This window comes from Rhinichthys klamathensis, unplaced genomic scaffold, assembly GCF_029890125.1.
Source record: "Rhinichthys klamathensis goyatoka isolate OS25496 unplaced genomic scaffold, OSU_Roscu_1.1 h1tg000064l_1, whole genome shotgun sequence".
Taxonomy (NCBI): domain Eukaryota; kingdom Metazoa; phylum Chordata; class Actinopteri; order Cypriniformes; family Leuciscidae; genus Rhinichthys; species Rhinichthys klamathensis.
In genome coordinates, this window is record NW_026606607.1 from 1,137,088 (window position 1) to 1,155,118 (window position 18,031).

General features: G+C 37.2%; 1 protein-coding gene across 11 annotated transcripts in view; it reads right to left on the bottom strand.

Moving 5' to 3' along the window:
- The window catches only part of kmt2ca (lysine (K)-specific methyltransferase 2Ca), a 164,091-nt gene extending 149,181 nt beyond the window's left edge, over nucleotides 1-14,910 (bottom strand). For 7 of the 11 annotated variants that reach the window (XM_056249816.1, XM_056249818.1, XM_056249819.1 and 4 more), the window contains exon 1: nucleotides 14,522-14,910. The gene's annotated coding sequence lies outside the window, so the exon portion shown is untranslated. The remainder of the gene's footprint in view (nucleotides 1-14,521) is intronic. The other 4 variants (XM_056249820.1, XM_056249822.1, XM_056249817.1 and 1 more) reach the window with 1 other exon arrangement.
- Between the last annotated feature and the right edge of the window lie 3,121 nt (nucleotides 14,911-18,031).

An 18,031-nucleotide genomic window follows, 5' to 3' on the forward strand; every position in this document is an offset into this window, starting at 1 on the left:
ATGGTGCATTTACTGTTAATCATAAATATGATCACTTGTGTTAGATGAATACGGTAATTTTAAACCTACAACTTAATTTCTAACAAAAAATGTTTTAGCAAAAACATTTTAGTCAGAATTATTGTGCTCCTGTTCTACTGCGCTTCGTCTTGTTTGACGCGTATGCACTATGCACCCAACGGCGCTCGTTCATTGAACACTGAAGTTTAACAAGACACTTGTTGTCAGAATATATTAAATGGAAATACTCGCGGAGTTTCTAACATTTACAGGTAAGGATTTAACCATGAAATGTAAGTTATGCGCTGAGGAAACCATGTGTCAAAGCCATTAAACAGCACACGCATCTGTCAAAGCAAGACAAGGTAAATGCTTAAGCTTTTGTTTGAAGCGCTATACATTTAAAGCATTCTCAGACAACTTGGATCATGCACCTTTCCAGCAGCAGCTCCTTCGCTATTTTCCATATGCATTTTGTCTTTAGAAATGGGTTGTTCACTACTGTAAAGCGGCAGACTGACTGATGGACTAATCCTTAATCAAATTCGTTGTCGATTATAATCGATTTTATCGATTCGTTGTCGCAGCCTTAAAAACATCCATTTTAACATTAGATGTTACATTTTGATGTTAAATCCACTATTGTTTTATATAGAATTGTTCTGGGAAAATCGATTATTATCGACAATGGAAAATAATCGACAACAAATTTGATTAAGGATTAGTCCATCAGTCAGTCATACCGCTTTACAGTATGAACAACTCATTTCTAAAGACAAAACGCATATGGAAAATAGCTGGGTTAAATAAACCAATTTCCTGGGTAAAATTAACTCAACATGTGATCTGTCCTACAACCCTTGGGCTACAAACAACTTGAATTTGTTAACTTAAATAAGAGTGTACCCAACCTCCCAAATGAAAGTCTGCAACATTTACATAGGATACATGTCCATGGGGTAACTGCAACATTCATGAGTTTATTATGTGGCTTATGCAATACACTTAAGATAACACAGGTGCAAACACTAGGGATAAAGTTGCTAAATATAGCATGCTGCATTGCACACAAAAGAGAACCAGAAAGCCAGCATCTATCTGCCAGCTTACGCCAATCTGTTATTAGCAACTTCACAGCTTTAGACTGTGAAGTCTGGTGGAGTACCATAATGCCCAGTAACGGCCATGTGACTCAGTGTAGGGCTGTGACGGTGGCTTTTTCTTTTCTTTTTTTCGGGGGGTGGGGGTGAGGTGATGCACATAAACTTAGCAAAGCGATATTTATTAATAAAATAGGTTTAATAACATACTGAAAAGCTAAAAAGCTACCACAAAGTGGTAATGTATCTGTTTTTGATATTATTAAACTTGCAGCTTTATTATTATTAAAGGGATGCTCCGTAGATGCAGATAATGGACATGCACAATCTCTCTTTCTGTTGCTAAATCGTTTTTAAAAATGTTATCGTTCCAAACTAATTGATCTCTGTGTCTGATTTAAAGCATGCAGAATACCAAAAGTTTTGTTGGGGGACAGTTTTATCATCATTCTAGTATCTGTATAAATGCGCTGCCTTTTTGGAAGCACACACACCAGGGCTCAATGCTAAGGATTTTTTCTACTGGCCCTGTTGGGCCCCACCACAAAAAAAGTTATAAAAAAATAAAAAATAAAATAGGCCTGGTTATTGTGTTTTTTAGCCATTTAACCTTAATAAACTAGCCTAACTTATAATAATTTTAAATATTGTTAAAGACAAGTACAAAGTCAAATTACGAGCCATAGCATAACAAATTCAATAGAACAAACATATAAATGAAAAAAAACAAACAGTGCTTTTCATGGTCTAACAGTAGTTTTCAGATAGAGAAACTGAATAAAGTAATCAAAATGTAAAATAACATTATAGACCTCACTGTATAAATCAAATGTTTTAAATTGAATTAAAAGTCGCAAAAGTTATTCAATATAGAGCCGTGAGCGATTTTTTTTCTTTGTCTTGTTGTTTGATTAATATTAAAAACCAGAGCCAGCAGCAAGAATATTAGGCTGTTATCACTTTAAGACCTAGGCTAATTCATGGATCCAATATAGCCTAATGTTATTCCATTCCACTGCTACTTTTCCATTGTTTATCAACAACGCTATACGGATGTCTTTAACCGCTGCGCTCGCGTCCAACGTCTCCCGTCTTTTGCAGCGTCTAATGCATGAAACGGCATTCTAAAACAGTGGCACGTTGAGTAAAAAGTAAAAAGAAGTTTCAAGTAAAAGAAGTTTCTCCCGATATTACAAAGCAACTGACATTGATAGAACAAGTTCAGAAGAGTGATATTATCACTCAAGAGCAAGACATTTATATTGTTGCATTGTTGATGTTGCATTCCCCAGGAATGTGAAACTGAATTCCTGGTTAATGTGTGAAATACACTAAAATAAAAAAAATAAACAAGGATGAAAGCGAAAGTAAAATGCGCAGGCATTCCTATGATAAGGAATGAACTGAAAACGCTCACTCTGCTCCGCGCCAGTGAACATGCACCGGTTTGATGCCCGTCACATTTTACTTTCATTTTCAAAGGTTTCCTGCACACAACAAACACAACTCATGTCTGATTAGCAAACAAACAAAAAAAAACTACTTATGAACCCAGTTCTTTCTAATGAGTCAGTCAAAAAGATTCACTAGCAAGTCATAAGTTAGAGATTTGAAAGACTGACTGACATGTCCAACACCCGTTACTGTGGCGTTCATTAAACAGCATGTAATTAAAGGTAAACAGAGTTTTGTTGGATATATTAATATTGGTATTCTTTAGAAAATCTAGCTCTACATACCAAAATGTTAAATATTCCCTATTACAAAAAGTTACGTTTTGATGGTAATTGTTTAATTTTGGCACGCTTTGATAGAAAAGTAAGCCTCAAATTAGGGCCACACAATATTTTGTTTTTCTGCAATTATGATATAAAAAATATAGCCTAGGCTAATCCCCTGAAGACTTGAATAAATCTATTTGGAAAGAATTACTCATTCTAGAATAATTGGGGGGATATTCTAGGGGAGTGAATATGCATAGATTTTTTTTTTTTATTTTTTACAAGCATAGTTAAATACAGTAGTCAACATTTGAAGTGGATCAAAACCTTTCATCAAAGTTATCCATGAATTTTTAACAATGCCCGTATATTGTCTTATTTGTCTGTATAATAGAACAACTTACAATTAAAGGAAACAATTTGTGTTTTTCAGGTAAGTCTAACAGTATTTAGATACAGAAATTGAAGTCAAATGTAAAATAACACTGCATAGTCTTCACTGTATTAATAAATATAACAAATCTTTGTATTTTGTTGTTTGATTAACATTAATGACACAGATAGCAGCAGGAATATTAGGCTGCTGTCACTTTACGACCAAAATCAAATCCAATACGATGATGCGCATCTGTTTTCTTTCTCAATTGTTTGTTCACATAAGCCATAAGCGACTGGGTTCACGAGGATACTCGTCAAGAAGCTTTCTTACACTCAAATGGTTTAAAATCTCATGAATGTTTAAACTGAGGGAACCTAAAACACGTGCAAATGATAAACTTGCACTCGATGGTTAAACTTTGCAATTAATCCAAGAATCACATGCGTTTCGAACTGTGGCAAAATCCTGGCCTTATCCTCATTTCTAGAATTCACAATGCATCTCATCACTTCACATAAATGCAACAACCTGTTTGCTCTAAAAGTTAAACTTTTCCCTCTCTTGATTAATGTTGCAGGCTTATGAACAGGTCAAGCTACTTTGTAATATCTGAAGATATAAAAAAAAAAAAAAAAGCAAATTAGAGATCGACCAATATTAGCCGCTTTTCCACTGTCGGGCCAGTGCGAGCCAGGGCTAACAGCGTGCCGGACGGGGCCAATAGCCTCTGACCTCAAGCACTGAGGTCAAAATAGTAGGCAGCGCTAACCTAAAACCTTCCCTTAACACACCCCCGTAAAACGACGTCACACAACCCAACCATTTCACCAGCTGACTGAAAACTAGCTAGATTGCAAAATGAGCATGACAGAAGCGGACGTTAGGTCTTTACTTAAAGACTTAGGATTACAGCATTGATATTTGACCTATGTTTTACAATAAAAATTTGACAGTGACACTGTATTAATTTGTGTCAGGACTACACATCAATCATGCTGAATCAAACTGGTATTCTATTTAACATTACACATAAAGAGAACACATAACTATTCAGTTGCACCAATTCCATTTATTTACGATCACAGGAATGCACAAAACAACTCCATTAAGGCTTTTAAGACCCAAGGCTTACACATTTAGAAAAATATTGATAAAATATGTTTACGTCACATTTCTTTAGAAAGAGTGAGCATTTCTATTAATTGTCCACAAAATAATGTGATCTGAGGAGGAATGAGCGATTTCATAAGTAGGGGTGCTCCGATCAGGATTTTTGGGGCCGATCACCGATCGCCGATTACTGGAAGCTGTATCACCCGATACCGATCACCGATTACAGGGTCTATTTGAAGACTTCTTTTTATCATGTAGCATTACTTATTAAACTATATTTAACAACAATGTACATTAAGTATTACATTTAAGAGAAGACAATGCATAATGAATTGACACCTGTGTATTTATTTGCAAGCAACATGTATTAACATAGCAGCTTGGTTATTGGGAGCAGCTTAGGGCTTGACATACAACTTTCCTGTAGAATATAAAATAAAATGAATAAAAGACAGAACATCTGAGTCTTTAAATTTAGCTTTAGACTACTTTAAACATTATTTTGACTATAGCCTTTTTTTGTTGCTGTTTTTAGTTTAGAGTCAGTCAGCCATCAGTTTTTCTAATACACTTAAAGGACCACAGGTAGTAAAGTGCACAGCAACAAAAAAAATAAAAAAAAATAACTTCCATATCTGTATCTATAACTTTGCTTTTTTCTGGGATGCTTTGTCAGATTTTGTGGGCATTTAGAGAGGAAGAGAGAGGTAGAGAAACCTTTTGTGTGTGTGTGTGTGTGTGTGTGTGTGTGTGTGTGTGTGTGTGTGTGTGTGTGTGTGTGTGTGTGTGTGAAGAACCCTTGCAAAATGATTTTAAACAGATTAAGAAAGCCACCACTACTGGTCATATCTATGGTTAGATTGATTTTTTTTTAGATCCAGTGAAGTCTGTCCCACCATGTAGCCTACCTAATATAAATAAATAAAACATCTTCAGTTAACTAGCAGATCATTCATTTAGTTCGCTATTAAATAAGAAATCTAGCGCTAAAATGTGTTTTTGAACTCAAGCTGCGCGCTCGTTGCCGCGGCGATCAGTTGCATGGATACAGTGCCTGTGTCTCGCGCAGTCTTCACTCGGACGCGCGCTTCAATCTATCGCCGTTGCGGACTCTTATTCATTCCGGTGTAATCACAAAATAAAACACAAACGTATCCTTGCTTGATATAACTGTAACCGCTGATGAACATATTCAGTTTTGATGAGAGAAAATATGTCTGAGTGATTTGACGGACGCACGGGGGTTGGATACATTTTTGTCATTGGTTGTTGCGTTAAATCTTACCCAGATACAATAGTGCTATTTTCTGATTGGCTATTGTGTAGCTCGACGAACAACACCAGAGGAAACGCGCTTGATTCATGCCGGTTCCACAGTGAGAGCGGCGCGGCCAGAGTTTTGGCCGCTGCGGCATATTAAATATATTACAAATAGTTTTTCAGCGTGAGAAATACAATGTGTGGCGGGAGAGCGTGACAAAAGACCGAAATGAGTGACTGTCACGCTCAATGCTTGACACTTGAGAGCCCTGTTGTAGAATTGCCAGACCGGTGAAGCTATTTTTACCAGTGCGTAAAAAAATTGTCTCGCGAGTTTTGCGTCATCTGATCGGCTTTTCTGGATCGGCCTTTATAGAGACCGCCGATCACACATCCCAAAGCAATTATCGGCCGATTATGATCGGCGACCGATCAATCGGAGCACCCTTATTCATAAGTCATGCCTTATACGAGTCAATCGGAGTGCATGGTTTCAATGACATATTTAAAACCATGATCAAAACCAGAGCGTTCCAGCACTCAGCTTAGTAGCTTGTTTGTGGTAATTGTGAAAACAATTTTTAGCAGTGAACCGCAGCAGAAATGTACAAGTATATAAAAAGTGACAGGACAAAAATATCCTTTTATTTAAACTGGTGTTTTGAGACATTTCTCCGGATACTTTCGCTTTTGCCGTAGAGACCTTTATGTCTTATAATTGTGTCGTATTTATGGTAATCCATGCATCTTTCAGTTGATGATACTGATTGAAGTTATAAATAATGAAATATGAATGATTGAGAAAGAAAAGGGAGGGATGTGCTTGATATTAAAAAGAAATATTAAAAATAAGCCACGAAACTGAATCCGCTACTGACAGGATGCTTTCTGTGTGCGCGCTCCGAGTGGAACAAGCACAAGCATTAGCCTTTGTCTTCGGTTGCGTGCATAAACGGCCAGATACATGTCAAATTAAAATGCCAATATGTCGAGTATTCACGAAAACAGTAGATGTAAGCACTGTGTGCGTTTTTTTTTTTTTAAATGTGGTCGATTCGATATCGATTCTCAAAAGACACAAATTGATATTTTTTTCCGTAATTATTTCCGCGAACATTGAACATAATATCTGATTGATGTTAATCTTATTACAAGTCTTCTCCACAAAATGGCATCCTCTTATTTACCTTGCGCGACATTGGGGACCCTGTCATTCATTCAGGGCTTATCATGTCGGATGCAGGCGCGCCTTGACAGTTGAAGGAACTGTCACTGTCCCGATCACAGCTTTTGCGAGTTCAGTGCATAGTCTTAAAGTGACAGCAGTCTAATATTTCTGCTCCTGATCAAACTACAAAAGACAAATAAATAATTCCCTGCTCTTCGCTGAAGAAAAATACTAGTGACACATGTAGCCTTCAAATACTTTTTTGTTTTAAGTTAAGTAAACAATTTCTTTAAAAATTACAAGTGAACAAAAGTAGTAAAAAAATTAAGAACAAAGAAACACTTAAATGGGTCAAATCATGAAAATCTGACTTTTTCCATGTCTAAGTGCTATAATCGGGTCCCGGGTGCATCTACCAACCCAGAAAAAGTGAAAAATGAAACCCAGTTTCGTTAAGCCTTTCTCTGCGAGCATGTCAAAAAAATAAGCCGATCAGGTTTCGCTCCCCTTCTGACGTAGGAAGGGGATCTTCTTATAATATTACCAGCCCTTAATCTGTATACGTTTCCACCCGTGGCGCCGACATTTGGTTTTCGCAAGCGACAAGTGTAACCACTTCTAACCTAATGGCAAAAGTTCGAGCAAAGCATGCAATCTCTCGCTCCGGCTTCATCCTTGTAGTATTTTGAACCAAAAAATGTCACAACTGTCTATAAAGACCTCAGGGAACTGTGTCAACTTGTGTAAAAGATGTGTGTTTTATACAAATAATTGTGTAAAACATGACGGCACATGCAAGTCGATGAGATGAATCAATGTAACTCCACAACAACTACATACACTAACCATTCCGAAACGTCCAGGTTCAGTCTAAAAGTTGCAACCTCTTCCTGAGGGGGTATTTTGAGCTGAAATTGTACAGACACATTAAGTTTAATTTAACTTAAATTACCTCCTCTCTTAAAACTATATATATATACAGGCCAGCTGACAGTCTTGCCTGGGCCCGGGACAAGATAATCTTAGATGGGGCCCCCCCACGATTTTTTTTATTTTTATAAAACACCATATACTTTTACCCAAAATGAATAATAAAAACACGTTTAAATGGGTACATTTTCTATAAATGTCTTCATTTTCTTTTCTGACATAGCCTACTGCAGTTCTTGTTAAAACACACTAGACATGCAAAATCTGTGCATTTTGGGCACTTTTTGTGTGAAATCACATTTATTTTTTGTCCATCAAAAGTGTGCTTTCACTTTTAAGCAAGAGCAGCGCAGAAAAAATAGACTCGGATCTGACCCATTATCTGTTCACCGATGTTGATGACAGTGATGCATTTCAGCCGGCTTTTTATTTCTCATCTCCATAAATAGTAGTAAAGCTAATCCAAGGGCTAGAAATCAATGAATTCTTTGCTAATACTTCCTCGTCATCATGGAGAGCGCAGTTCGCACCGCTTTCTCCTTTCCACAAGCGTTTGCTCTCCCGTGGCGTCTGTCGTTGCTAATGCTATGCAACAATGAACTTAGGCGCGCCTGTAAAAACAAGCACGCCGCGTCGCTATTATGAGCTAATATCCAAAATATTTCCATATGTGGCTCTTTCCTCCTTACTTATCAACAAGTGGATTTACAGCCACCACAGCAGCAGCACCGCCGGTCACCATGTCTCAGCGCTTTTATGAAGAGGACGCAACTGCACGCGCTTTGGGCATGCACGCGCATCCGGGGTTTGAGAAAACCTGGTACCGTGGCGTGACGTTTAAAAAGAAATTTGTACCGACTTGGTACCGAAGTGCCGGGTCTTTGACAACACTCATAAACGTTGGCTGCGCTGTTTCTTACCTTGCTCTACGTTGACTTTACTAACGTTACTTTCCAGCTTCACCGTCACCACCTTTTTAAAAATGTTTGTTTAGGACATCTCGAAGGCCTCTATTTTCTTCTTCTCTTTTCTTTTCTTTTCTTTTCTGAGCACCGGACTTGTGCTGACCGGACATTTTGAGCGTAACGTTAGCCTACTGAACTTCAAATCAAATGACAACATCATATTTCGATCAGTGGCCAAACCATTTTTGTTTTGGGGGGGGGGGGGGGGGGGTTCTTGACCACTATTTCAAGGACAATTAGGAAGAAAACGAATAAAAAGCTTTTATGTAACTCAAATATTAGATTTTTTTCAACAAATATGCCTATTTTTTTTTTTTTTTTTTTTTTTACAATTATTCCATAATTTAATGAGGGCCCAGTTCTGGGCCCCCCTCCCTACCCTGGGCCCGGCACAACAGACCCGTTTGTCCCCCCCTGTCGGCGGGCCTGTATATATATATTATTATTTGTGCTGCAAAATTGTTTAACAGCATTACAGGGTTTACCGGTTCAACGATGCCATGGTAAAGGTAAAAAGAAAATATAACTTAACACACAAAAGGTTAGTAAGTGATCTTTTCACACTAAAAACATTGCAACATGAATGTCCATATCTTGCAGCTATACTATTGAAGATGGTTACAGTGTTAATAATGATATGACATGCTCTTGGTGTTTTAGTTCATAAATAAGATCCCTGTACAAGAGAGTTATAGGGTGACATAAGGAGGACAAAACTTCTATCACACGCACGTATATGTACATTCACAATCAGATCATGAACTTTATCTTATCAGAACTTACAGAAGACAAGTGGCAATGTGAGCAGTCAGTACAAATACCCACAAACAAAGCCATACATTATACTGAACACAGTTCAGCAAATGTTCATTTATATAGCAAACCAGCTACATTAAAGACTTTATACTTAAAATAATGCATGACTATTACAGATTTAAATAAAGACCAGCATTGTTGGAATACACAATGAAGATCTATAAGAATCAGTGACAGAATTCCTGCCTCATCAAACACCGCTGTACTGAATTCAGACTTCGTTTTCAGGTATCACTGGTAGATGACAGTAAACTGAGCACGCTAGGGCAAGTCAATCCTTCACCAGATACTAGTCTCGGTAACTTCTCACTGAGACGAATGTGACGAAATAGCAACTTGAAACTCAACAGCACTGGCCCAAGCGAGGGACTGGACATTAAGTAGCCCAAACCAGAGGGCTTTTGGTGTCAATGATCACTGAACGCATGTAACACCAGACAACATCCAGGTACCGTGGGACTTGTTTATGAAAACAACACTGGCTGTATCGCTGCAGAAAATGTGACCGTCATTCCCGCTGTGACATGTGACATTGAATTTAAACAAAAACACCTTTTTGATTTAGCAGTAACTTAAGAACAAAAACTGGGTGGTTGTTTACAACTTTTGCTTTCCAGCCCGTTTTCTTAAACAGTGTTTGTACGTCAGCAGATCCTGTGCAAGGTCGAGCAGCTTCGGCTTCGCTGTGGTGAATTGTGATGAATAGGTCTGATCTGAACTCCTCTGGAGAGGCTGCCATTGATGCAACTGAACTCAACCAATTCTCGTGTGTCTCATTAAACCACTTAAAGTGAAAATTGGTCTCCTACTATTATGAGAATCATTCAGCGGAGCTGCAGAAGCAGCGGAAAGGCAATGTTCAGAATTGAGAAAGCTTAGTAAATACTGTGCATACTATCAATTCTGCCTAATATATGTCCTACTATTTATATTTCAATATATTACATTTATATTTCAATAATCAGTTTGCATATGGTAGCAAGTAGTGCCCATTTATCATTTTTAAAAATAAAAAAAGTGGCTAGTTTGTAATGTTGTGTGTAAATAGGTCTTAACTGTCAGTAGTCTAGTCAAATAATGAGTGAATTAAATCACACTGGAAATAAAATGTGCATTCTGTCATAAAGTGTGTGCATATTGTGCTCTGCCAAAATGTGTAGGCTAGGCCTAGTCATTTAGCATGGCAAGCCAGACCTACATCAAGATGGTCTGGGAACTCACAATTGGCATACCTCAATCCGAGGGGCGGGATAAACGGTTGTCTTTCAATATCCCTCGGCACGCAATAGGATAGCGCTACAACCAACCAGAGCGAACGGCTGTGGCTGAGTGAGTCCCATGCGTTTTCCCACCAGCGGAGCTAGTTGATATATTAAACTTTTGCCGTATCCGATCGTCAAAACTCCGAACACATCTTCCTTTTTTAGGAATGACTTAAGTGACGTTCTCTTAACTCCAAGTCATCCAGAGTCGCGGCCAAAGCCGATTCAAAAGACCGCTGTTCGCCAGCAGCATCTTGTTTGTTTTCAAGCAGAGGGAAATCACCTATGGAAATCACGCGGAACCGTCATAACTCTGCCGTCATTATATTAAGGCCGTCCACCAACTCTACTCGATCTGATTGGCCGGACCAGTTTTTGGTTTTTCCAGCTCAAAAGTCAATGGAGAATTGCTAGACCACACTTTGCTGCAAGAATAATTTTTGCTGCCGCTAGGTCGCGTCTAGATTTCTAGGCTACTAGTCATTCCTTTCATACAGAAAATGTGAAAATTGTGCACAGTATACTGCAGAAAACAATAGCACACTGTAAAAAAAAGAAAAGAAAAATTATACAGTAAAAAAAAAAAAAAAACTGTTCATTGGTTTACAGTAAGTTCCCTTACTATATAATGGGAAACTGTAATCTAACCATAAACTTCATGTAATTACTCATTTGAAATACTAAATGTAATGGTTTTGGAAGTTGAATTATTTTTATAATAAACTGACATCCCCAGAATTGCCTGTGACCCCTCACACTTGATGTTTCTTCTTAGATTTTTTTGTCTATCAGTTGTGTAGGGTTTTCTGTTACATCTTATGTAGTTAAATTAATGTTTATTGCATTATTATGTGTAAGGATGGTGTTTTGTATGTGTGCATGACACTGTACGCACCTTCTATATATTAGGCTAGTATTTACCTCAGCTTGTGGAACAGCTACTTTTGATGAACTTCTCTTTACCCTGTTTTGTTATGGTGGCTTTTAGTATGTTAGTTACAAGACAGATTTAGTAGATTTAGATTCAAATTTTTTTTTGTACAATTTTAAATAGTAAAATATTTGTACACTGTATTTTTGCCATTTTTTCTGGTAACCACAGCTGTGATATTTTTTCTTTAAAATGACAGGATTTTTTTTTTTTTTTTTTTCACAGTGTATGCTATTCCAAACCTAGCCTAAAGGCACCCCACACACTACAAGATAATCAATCAGGCTGATTTAGGGCTGATTCTCGCCTTCCGACAATCCTACGTAAAGTCCCGATTATCTTGATGGCTCTACAGATTATCTTATCAGTTGTCCTGTGGTGCGATATGTTAAGAGTGATTGAATCTGCTTGGAAGAACCTTTTTCTTTATTTTCAGCTAATTTTCTGTTAAAAGCTGTCCAAACATTATCATGGCATTTCTTCTTGCCCGTCTGTTTGTTTCTACTCTAAAGTCATGTTTCAACATGACAGATTTTGCCAAATTTCCTGTGTTCACAGTCGGGACTCTACTTAGCCCCTAAAGGGACAACATGGTGAAGAAAAAAAAAATAGATGGAAAGAAAAATTATTTGGCTATGCTTTTGCGTTCTCTTCGCAAATGTTTTGCGTTCCCCCTAGAAACTTTGCGTTCACTCGTGTGCGAGCGGACGCAAAGTTTCTCGGGGGAACGCAAAACATTTGCGAGAGAACGCAAAAGCACTGACTTGTTATTATACCTCCCATCTCATATTTTCTTTCCACCACCATGTCCCCTAAGTGTTCCGCAGAACTCTGGTTGTTTGTGAATGGAATATGTTAGTGTGTGGTGTGCTGTCTTGGTCACACTCCAAACACTTTAGGAACAAAACTGTTAAATATATGATTGTTTTTATATTGTTATGTTTAATAACCCTAAACCCATCCTAGGTATGACTTTCTTTTTTCAGACGAGTACAATCGGACTTATATTAAAAAATGTCCTGGCTCTTCCAAGCTTTATAAATGCAGTGAATGGAGGACGACATTTTGAAGCCCAAAAAAGTGCATCCCTCCGTCATAAAAGAACGCCACACGGCTCCAGGGGGTTAATAAAGGCCTCCTGAAGCGAAGCGATGCGTTTGAGTAAGAAAAATAATAATATTTAAAACTTTATAGCAATGATAGCTTCCGACAGACGGCAGTACGCATCGAATAACGGCGAAAGAGTAACCCCTGACCTGACGCACGACGTATTGGCGAATGTGGAAGCGCAGAGGAAAGAGCAAAACAAAACACCAGTCACGAATTAGCCTAGATGTCTAAAACGAGAAATTTTAAAGAGAAATGTCTGAGGATTTTGATATAAGAGATGAGGAGCTTAAGTGTGTTGCCCAGCCTTATTTATTTGAACCAGGAGACGAATCCGAGGTTACGCTACTCATCGCATCAGGGGTTACTCTTTTGGCCTAAGGCGACTTGCGTAGGCCTTCTGCCAGAAGCTAGTTATTTGAGTTTTTAAAGTTTTAAATATGGATATTTTTCTTACAAAACCCCATCGCTTTGCTTCAGAAGGCCTTTGTTAACCTCCTGGAGTCGTATGGATTACTTTTATGACAGATGGATGGATGCACTTTTTGGACTTCAAAATCAGAACTGCCATTCACTACCATTATAAAGCTTGGAAAAGCAATGATTTTTTTTATATAATTCCGATTGTGTTCATCTGACAGAAGATATACACATAGGATCGCTTGATGGTGAGTAAATCATGGGATAATTAAATTTTTTGGGTGAACTATCCCTTTAAGTGTCTTTGGGTGGATGACACCAATACAACGTTATTTACAATGCAATACAATACATTAACTATAAGAACACATAGGCTAATATATATAAAAGTGTATTTAAAAAAAAAAACTTTTAACAATACTTTTAAATGTTTCTTTCACATTTCATTTATAATAATGTAGCTGTTCACTTAAATAGTCATATAGTGAGACAAAACAGATGTAAAAGAAAGAAAGAAAAATATTCCATGTAGTCCCTACAACTACAAGCTCATAAAAACTATGTGCAAGAATTGCACACGAATTAGATAATAATGATTGTAGACGCCGTATAACACGTCACACTGACTGCTGTCACTGCGTGACATGTCATGTCAACTAACCCTGTACAGCTGGAAAAGCATAGTACTTCGTACAAACTTGATAAAAGCTGGCACAACTAAGGAAGTTAGAATCCCCAGTTACAAAATCAATATGTTAAAGCAGAAGGTTAGCCCTGGGATAAATTAGCCTGGATTGAAGGAAACTAGTTAGTTTAGCAGCTCTTATCTTGACTCGAGTAAGATGGCTGGACCCATGTGAAAACAAAACAACTTTCTGCCACCAAACGTCGGTGTGACGTTTACTTAACAATTTTCTCAACTGAAACTAACATCGACATACAAACTCATTTTATAACCCAGATAGATATTTTTCACGTTACTTCCTCGTTGTCCTTTAAGGTCCCGTATGAAATGTAATACTTTCGTTTATTCTAATGGTGAGGGAGTTATGTCATTAGTTAAAGACCTCAATCAAATTAAAGACGTAAAGCCGCGGATTGATATATGCGCGCTCAGACTTTATAACAATCTGTCATTAGAATGTTTCAATGTTACTCTTCTCACAGTTCACACTCACACAGGCTGCAACTATCGCCACTTTCAAATGCAAACCAAAACAACACTTGTTTTTCACTTCAAACATCAAAATAGCGCGCATTTTACCCAAACACAACTATAAACATTAACATATAAACAAATAATCCCGGCAGAAAGCGTATGTAATGATGAAAGAGTAGCGAATGCTTACGGAATTGATGCAATTCTTTTTTCCTTTCCAGCTTCCAGCCAACTTAATTCAGAATGTAATCCAAAAAGAAACTTTTCCCAAAGCTCTCATGTGGATTAAGCGTTTGGTACGATATTTCAGGTCGAAACATTCCTCATTTGGGTGAAAGAAGCATAGTTTTCCTCGATTATATGAATTTTAAAGTTGTAGCGTTTACTCCATCATGGTGGCCATGTTTAAGAGAGACCGAAACACTGCCTGTCACGGCAACGGACAAATAGACCCACTTTAACGTATAAGACAGTGTTACCGTTTTAAACTGCGCACAACTCGTACAGAACATCTATAAACCGAATATATGAGGTGTGATGTGCCAAACATGTAAGTTATTTCTGTTAAAAACTACATGGAGGTATTTTTAAAAAGTCTCACTGACCCTGCGGAGTGATACACTAGGACATACTCAAGGTAAAAAGTCTTCTCAGTCGTCAGCGGTGGGCGGTAAAACGCGGAAGTAGATTCTGGAAATTGAGCTGGATCGAGTCCATGTCGCCTATCAGCATAGAAAAGGCAGTATTACTTATCTCAGACCCTTTGATCAATTCCTATCGCAAAAACAAATATTTTAAGTTCTAAATTGACATTTCTTAAATGCCTGAAAATTAGCCTATGCATGTTAGAACATCACAAAACACCAAATGTTAGAACTAATGTCTTTTTTCTAAGTAAACCCTGCACTTTCTCTGTTTATAGGCTACATATATGGTGTAAATTGCTTTAAATTACAGTTGCATTCTTGACTTTGACATAGAGGCTGTATTTTTCTAATTTCCTTTACTCTGTATCACCCACTATTACACTACATGTGATACACTATTCTAAATGCATACTGTAAGTAAATAATAACAGACAAATAATATAAATAAAATAAATAAAATATTAATAGGGAAAGGGGAAAACAAGACATTTAAATGCAGATTCCACATATTTATTTGGACTTGGTAATGTAAATGCAGCAATAATCATAAACACACTAATATGTCAGCTTTTTATTTTATTTTATTTTTTTACACGACATAGTGTTTTTCTCTTTTATAATGAACATAATTAGCTATTCATGCGTGCTGGCATTTTATTCAGTTTATATTTTCATTATAATTAAAGAACATTCTTATCAGAAATGCAGACAAATTCAACAGATAAATGCACAGTTTTCCATTTACAAATCAGATGATCATTTGAGCTCAAAGTTTAAACTTTTGTTGAACTACAGAAAATAAAACCCAAGATAAAGGAATAAAATGCATAAAAGCAGTGTTTTATAAGTACATCAGTAATTCTCTGTTCTTTTCTCCTAATAAAAAGAGGCTCATTAAAGGTCAAGGATTCTAGGGAAGATGTCCAACGCATTGCAGGTGCAAGAGGAAATGAGCTCCTTTGCTTGAAAGAAGCACCAGTGTTTGAAAGACAGTGTCTCACTGATGCTTTCATCACTCTGCTTCAACACGTTTCCTCTTTCCCTCTCACTGAATGATCCATGCTGTGTGTGTGAGAGACCTAGCGCATGGGACTGGTTTAACAAGTAATACAATTTATTATTTTCAGTAACAAACACTTCAGGGATTTTTAAGCGGTACATTTATGACTGAATCTTTATAGATTAACATTTTCTGCCCCTAAAATGTAATTTCAAAAAGTTAAAAAAAAATAAAGTAAAAGAACGATAACACTATCTATCTAGATAAGTCCTTAAAAACTTCACAACATTTTCAATAACTTCACAAATGATAACAAGAACCTTATTTTGCGCATTTGGGCTGTAGACTGAAAAAACAACAAAAAAACATACCACTATTTAGGATAAATAATGACATTGGGGGTTGCTGCCTAAAATAAACCGAAACATAAGGAATATGGCAAAATATGGAAAGGGTCAGGGCTACTAAATGAATAGCAATAGCCAAAGACAACAATCCAATCAATTCTTGAGGGACAAAATCAAGTCTCGCCCCACATTTTTCTTGTCCAAAAAGCGGTTTCACTTGGATGTCACAATAGGAAAGAAAAGACGATCATAACTTCTGTTTCATGCAGACTTTAATTACACTTAGTCAACTTAAGTCAGCAAAAACTGCAGAAAAAAACAGCAATCAGGCCCTTCGCTTTTGCACAGTATAAAACATTACAAAAACATAGTCAATGTTTTTGTAATGTCAACCCATTCTCTATTTCTGTCAATTTAAGCTACTTTGATGCTGTATAAAGTGTTTCTCCTCAGTTTTTTATAAGTGAAACAACAACCCATTTCTGGCCTAATTATTATTATTTTTTTAGTTGATGAAGTGCTAAAGCTATATGTACATTGTGTGGTATTTGCTCGGTTCAGAGACTTCTTTTTAATGCACTGGTTAATGAGAGGATGTACATGCCCTCAGTTAAATGAGATACTTGTCTCATAATTGGTATGTGAAGGGAAAAATAAACCGTTTAGGAGAGCTTTTTTTTAATCTAAAACAAAGATCATAGAATGACATTAAGGCCCTGTTTTTGGTCGATCGGATCACAAGTTCAAGGGAGATACATTCCCGTTTACACCTCTTTTGTCCACTTTCAACCACTTCTGTCCTGATTTATTCAAGAGGATGGTCTACTTCGAATGCTGTGAGTACGTGTTAGAAATCAAGAATGATATGAAAACATTGTTTTTGGTACGTTTTTCATCTTAAAACCAAATTCAGGTCTTCAACCGACAAAGTTCAAATCCCGCCTGGCTAGCGCACGTCCCATAATATGGACGCATTAAGTCCGTAGGTGGAAAGTATGAGGTCTATTGTGGCTGTTCGAATGCATTCGACCTCATGAGCGTCTACATTATGCCAGTACGGATGCGTCAAATGTGTTTTTGACTACCTCTGGAAGTGGTCGAAAAAGGTATCTTAATACCAGGTGTAAACCAGGGTGTTGCTATGCAGCACTTTGTAACTAAATTGGGTTGCTAGGGTGGTTTCTGAATGGCTGCTTGGAAGCTGCATGATTTGAGATATTCATAGAAAAGGCTCAGAAAGTTTAACACTTAAAGTCACCATGAAATCATAATGGATGATGACTTATTCTTAATGGAATATTGCAGTATTTATTATAAATTGTTTATCTCTGCACATCATTATTTAATATTTTTATTAATATTTTTTCACATTCATGTGTTCTCGAAGTCTTTAATCAAATAACTTCCCCTCCCCTTGCAGCTTCATCTGTTATTTTCTCCGATGACGCGTTTACTGGCACAGGGGCGGGAAAATGACGTCCAGCAAACTGTCACTCACATGAGACAGCAATAGCAAACCAAGATGCAACAATCCAATCAATTCTAATTAACAAAATCAAGTCCCGCCCTACATTTTTTAGAAGAAGCTGTTTCACTTGTCCAAGAAGCTGTCAATAGAGAAGAAAAGACTATTGCAACTTTAATTTAATGCTGACTTTAAGAATAAGGGGTTCCATAACAGTTTTAGAACACTAATGCATCTAACG